The sequence below is a fragment of the Rhagoletis zephyria genome, unplaced genomic scaffold (genome assembly GCF_001687245.7).
Source record: "Rhagoletis zephyria isolate East Lansing unplaced genomic scaffold, Rhagoletis_zephyria_1.1 Rzeph_scaffold_09779, whole genome shotgun sequence".
In the NCBI taxonomy this organism is placed as follows: Eukaryota; Metazoa; Arthropoda; class Insecta; order Diptera; family Tephritidae; genus Rhagoletis; species Rhagoletis zephyria.
The window spans coordinates 1-5,487 of NW_016166857.1; the positions used below are offsets into that span (position 1 = coordinate 1).

A 5,487-nucleotide genomic window follows, 5' to 3' on the forward strand; every position below is an offset into this window, starting at 1 on the left:
ATAACTTCGCACAACTTCGCATAAACTTCAAACTGTAATTTCGTATGAATTTTGTATCTAATTTGTATGTATTCCAATTAACCGGAAATTAGCAGAACTTTTAAAAACTTAGCGATCTGTTGAGTTTAGATTTTGCTTCACATTTTCCTAAGTTACATTTTTATTGCACTGGTACAAATGGTTGTGCGAAGTTATGCGAAGTATGCATAATCAGACCCTTAACCTTGCGCGCTGTAGCACTTGACACTTAAACTTGTGCGTTATTTTTTTGTTTTTTCGAACCCTTGAACCGAACGGAAACCCCAGTTCAAAGACCAAAAAAACCGCTTGACGAACCAATTTCCGTGTGTCTACTATGGCTGCCGTATAAAATGTTCAATTGTACCATATTTTTCCCAGAAATATACCAAAATAGATAATAATGCTGAAAGGTTCTGTCCGAATTTGTCAGTTGATCGTTCAAACGAAAATGGGATAAATTTAAAAGCACATTTGTAGCTATATCTACTTAATTTTTGTGAAACGAGGAGATTATTTTATTTTTGAATGCGTCATGATGTGGTATCAAAAATATTGGTCAGAAAAAAATTTATTCATTCCGCGATAATTCATTTATAAGTTAAAAACATTTTTCCTGTACAAAAGTATTCAATAGTAAAAAATTCCAAATCGGGGACAATGCACCAAGCGGATATTGCAACTGTGAAAGTGATCAGCTGTTTCGAAGATTGCAAGTTTTTGCAAATTTTGCAAACTGCTCAGAATTTTTGCTGCTGGATGATTTTGTGAGAAAGTCAGAATGGCGTAAGTTCCACATTTTTACTGGTTTAGCGTTCAATAACTTTTTCTGATATTTTAGTCTTCCCCTCAATTTTACTCGCTATGATTCTTTTATTTTCTGGCTTCTAGTACTTACTGGAACATTTTATGAATAGACCTATTATGACAGCAACTTTTTTTTGATTTAAGTAAGAGTTTCGTTTTTAATAAACACCCACGTATTTACTTAAATAAAGTAGATAAAGATGACTATATTTTTATGCACAAAAATTCAAAACTCCAAGTGAATAGAGAGTGGTATTTCGACATAATTGTGGTGCAGTACCGTATCTTGACNCATTTTATGAATAGACCTATTATGACAGCAACTTTTTTTTGATTTAAGTAAGAGTTTCGTTTTTAATAAACACCCACGTATTTACTTAAATAAAGTAGATAAAGATGACTATATTTTTATGCACAAAAATTCAAAACTCCAAGTGAATAGAGAGTGGTATTTCGACATAATTGTGGTGCAGTACCGTATCTTGACAAAAATGTATCAAAAATGTCAATGTAGTACCAATGTACTTTTGGCTTCCAAAATGTACCAAAAAAATATAATTCTACCATCAATTTCATCACTGCTACAGATCCCCCATCGTTGTATTTGTAATCGAATTTCAGAAAAAAGTTTTCGTAGCGTTTTTGATGTTTTTCCGTTTTGTTTACATCGTCTTCTATCTCTTCGGAGTGGCTTTTTTAGCAATTTGGTGTGCTTTATGAGCGATTTTAATTTGAATTTTGTGATGATTTTATGAACTTTTTTTGCAAGTTGTCATCAAGTTTCACTATTTATATTTTATAATAAATACCAATCTAATCGCACTCAATTACCCCGCCGTTTTCGTTTTCTTTGTTTTTTTTTCATTCTTAGACACATGACAAAAACGCTCAGAAATTTAATTTTTCCTTCTTTTCCGATTGTGTGATCTTGTTAGATGCTTCATGTGAATTGGAATTGCTTTAAATTTCTATTCTTAAGCTGAAGGTACATAATTTTATTTACTGCGGCGTTGCTTTGATCCGTTTGTGTGTTGACGACGTTGAAAAATTGGCTGTTACACACATTGCGTTGTACCGCTCATTATTTTGTAAACAAAAAACAGCTGTGAAACATATCCACAAATCAAGAATGATAGAATACAAGATTGCGCCCATCAGAGAGGATTTTTGAGAATAACTTTTGTGTGAAGTCACACTGGTGCAATTCCGAAAGAGAAATGCCAAAACGTGAGCAAGAATGGAAGAAGAAGAAAAAATGTTGCAAGGAAAACGTAAAAAAGTTGCACGAGTGTGACGTCATACAAACAATGATTCTGTCAAATTCACTGAGAGAGCAATAGCGGTACCGTGATGGGCGCAACCTCTATTTCTCTCAATCGTGTCCCCAAATGTAATTTCAAATGTCAACGCATGAACCCTACAGAAAAGTAGTGAGTTGGTTTAATTTCGACAACGCATTCGAAAAGGCGTCGTCTGTAACAGCTGTCATACAAATACACGTATTCAATTTTATTTGACACTAACGGCGTGACGCGTTTGTCGGCGAACGCATGTTGTGTATCTTCACTTTTAGAGTAGCCTGATGGCAGTACGAATGGAAATTATAAACGCGAGTTTTAAGTTTTTTAAACTATAATTTTTTTATTCGGGTAGCTTTAGTTTTTTTAGCAGGGGTTAGTCGGAAAAAAATCCAGTTTAGCTTCTAGCTTTTTCTTAAAACTATTTAGCTTTTCTTTTTTTGCTCAAAATATTCCAGCAAGATCTGCAATTCACTTCCAAGTGAATTTGAGTCAAGTTCGCTTTGTATTCAAATTGGCAGAGGTTGAAATTCACTCGGAAGTGAATTGCAGAACCTGCTCGATTAACTACATACATTAATAGTGTTAAAATGTTAAATGCGGTTTTAGAGTTATTGACATTGCAAGGAATTGCGTTGCAGATGCGTTGGCCAGGAAATGTACCCCGGAGTTGGTTTCACAGTATTTATATTTAGTGACTGCATTGAGAGGATACTATAGCACTGATCCAATACTTTAAATTTTCAATAAAATTTTCAATTAAAAGAAAATGAATGAATTAAAAGTTGATTGCGAGCCAGGAACAATAAATCGCATGCGAAATGGTAATATTTACGGTGATACTTTAATATTTTTCGATATGAACTTGACAACGTACCATTTTTGTTTACTTTTGTGTAACTTAACACTTTTCATGATTTTACCAGGGCATGCAAAACGATGTCGTCAAAACACTGACCCATGTATTTTTGTTGCTAACTATCGTGTCGACTATCGTAGTGTCGTCAGCAGTTTGAAAATCACTATATTTTTTTGTGAAAGTACGATATTTGAAATTTTAATGAAATACAAAATTTGAAAATAAATTCAATAATTAATTTTTCCCCTGCTGCGTCAATAGCTACTGTAGCTGAATGGATGCGTTTTGGATTATTACCACCTTGTTGGTCTCGGGTTCAATTCACAGTGACAAGGATTTTTATTTTTTTAATTTATAGCACATTTTTATCTTCATTTTATACTTTATTGCAAAAAGGTAGCTAGGCAAAGGTGGGTCTAGCAGTCTCCAAAATATTTGTGAATATATTTTTTTAAATTGCTATAGATAGTGCTTCAGCTGGAAGTTGTGGAGGGTAAGAATTGTGAAGAGAAAATAACGGGCACTCAGTTGCAGGATGTAACGAGAAATATTGGAGATAAAATAACAGTGGTTTGATTTATTAGCAAAATTTAAAGCATACTTGAATGTTTACGATACTTTCGAAGGACGATGCCGTAGTTACTTTGTAAAAATGATTATTTTTGCCTACTGACTATTTATGTTCATATTTATTTATTATTCTTATTGTTCAGCTACCCACCAACGGAGCGCCCTTCCGTACATACCAACATATTTATTAAATTGCTGTTGATAGAGACAGAGACGGATAACGATACGGTGGTGAGTTTTAGTTAACACAAAAGGCCTATAATATAATTCGTGTCAACTGAGAAAGTCTCTGATTTTATGTCGGTGATTATTTGAAACATTAAATCTATGAATACTTAGTTCCGTTCGGTAATGCAACCGCAATTTTCAGTCAACTACTAATAGCCACCTTCGTTAAGGAATCCAGAGGACATCGTCGTTTAAAGTGCAAACCCCCGTATCGTCGTTCTGCAAACCATTCGTCCTGTAGCTCGTTTCTGTAACTCAGTGGAGAAATTGTCGACTGCTATTGGCTTTGTTCTAAACCACCAAGTTTTTGTCAATCGTTGAGACTTTAATGTTTCTATAACTCCGAAAACTCACCTATAGAGAAGTTCGTATTGAGTTGAAATTGAAGAGTAAATTTGAAAGTTTTGACATTTATTTTTGAGAAATGTGGTTGCCATAGTGTAATAAGCAAAGTGAAATCAATATATGACATATTTATTTTTTATACGCTTATATGAGAACGGTTTCGTCATTGCGTTAACCCATTTGAAACTAGCAACATTATAAATTAATTTCAAAATAAAAAAAATTTGATTTCTAATCAAAAAATAATTGTTTTAGAAATTAAAGAACAAAAAGGAAAAAAAATCGTTTAAAATGCCATGTGTATATGCAGAAGCACTCACAACAATGAGGTAGGTACATATTAGGGTGGCTCTTATTTGTCAAGTATAATTTTTTGTTTTTGCTACCCCTCCATTTAGTTCCTTTATATAAAAAAGTTAGCTGAGCGAAATTTTTTGTTAATCCGATAAGTGTAAAGTGTGCCCCTCGGCCCTCAAAATGCGAAATTCGCTTTTGTATTACTATTTTGAAATAACGGCGGTAATTCACATGTTCATGGCTATTCCCTTTTCTTTTTCAAGAGTAAATTGCAATTTTCTTGAGAAATAAATTTTATATTGACCTTTGCAAAAAAAAATATCAGTCGCCCATATCATTTGAAGTGAACAACGTGGCACAATGTCCCCACCTATACTACGAGAGAAAGTTTATTTGCTCGGGCATTACTCGAATGAAATTGTTGGAAACAAACTTCCATCGGTGAAACAAGCGTTAAATGTTTCATTTTTCAATTTGCGGGTGTGTAAGTTAACCATAAGGGGAAGTGCCTCACTAGTTGTGCGGGAAGTGATGATATATTGGGAAAAAGCACGAATTCCGACGCAAGATTTAAGGAACTGTATACCAAAGTTGGAAGCTCTGTATCAACAATGGAGGCAACTTCAAAANAGTTGTGCGGGAAGTGATGATATATTGGGAAAAAGCACGAATTCCGACGCAAGATTTAAGGAACTGTATACCAAAGTTGGAAGCTCGGTATCAACAATGGAGGCAACTTCAAAACGTGCTGGTAGATCGTCGGATGTTCATAAGAAACAAGCAGATTTCGTAGACAAACTTGAGGATCTTTTTGACATAGCGCACGCCAATGCTTTGAGTATCATTACGATTGAAGAAGACAAGCAGTTCTTAATTAATCAGCGGTTGAGAGGGCGGCCAGGGTTCATGTATGGAATTGATTACCAGCTAATTGCGAAAGAGGGACGACTTTCTGAACGAAAAATACGAGAGGTGAAGAAGAAGGAGCGAAGCGATCATGAAATGCAACAACTGAGTAAGTATCTAAGTCTTTATATGTATGTATGTTGATATTATTAATGGTTT

At 34.3% G+C, this 5,487-nt stretch overlaps 1 long non-coding RNA gene across 1 annotated transcript in view; it reads right to left on the minus strand.

Moving 5' to 3' along the window:
- Nucleotides 1-2,576: 2,576 nt before the first annotated feature.
- The window catches only part of LOC108376013 (uncharacterized), a 10,461-nt gene continuing 7,550 nt past the window's right edge, over nt 2,577-5,487 (minus strand). The window contains exon 3 of the long non-coding RNA XR_001849222.1: nt 2,577-2,690. This is a non-coding gene — a long non-coding RNA (uncharacterized LOC108376013). The remainder of the gene's footprint in view (nt 2,691-5,487) is intronic.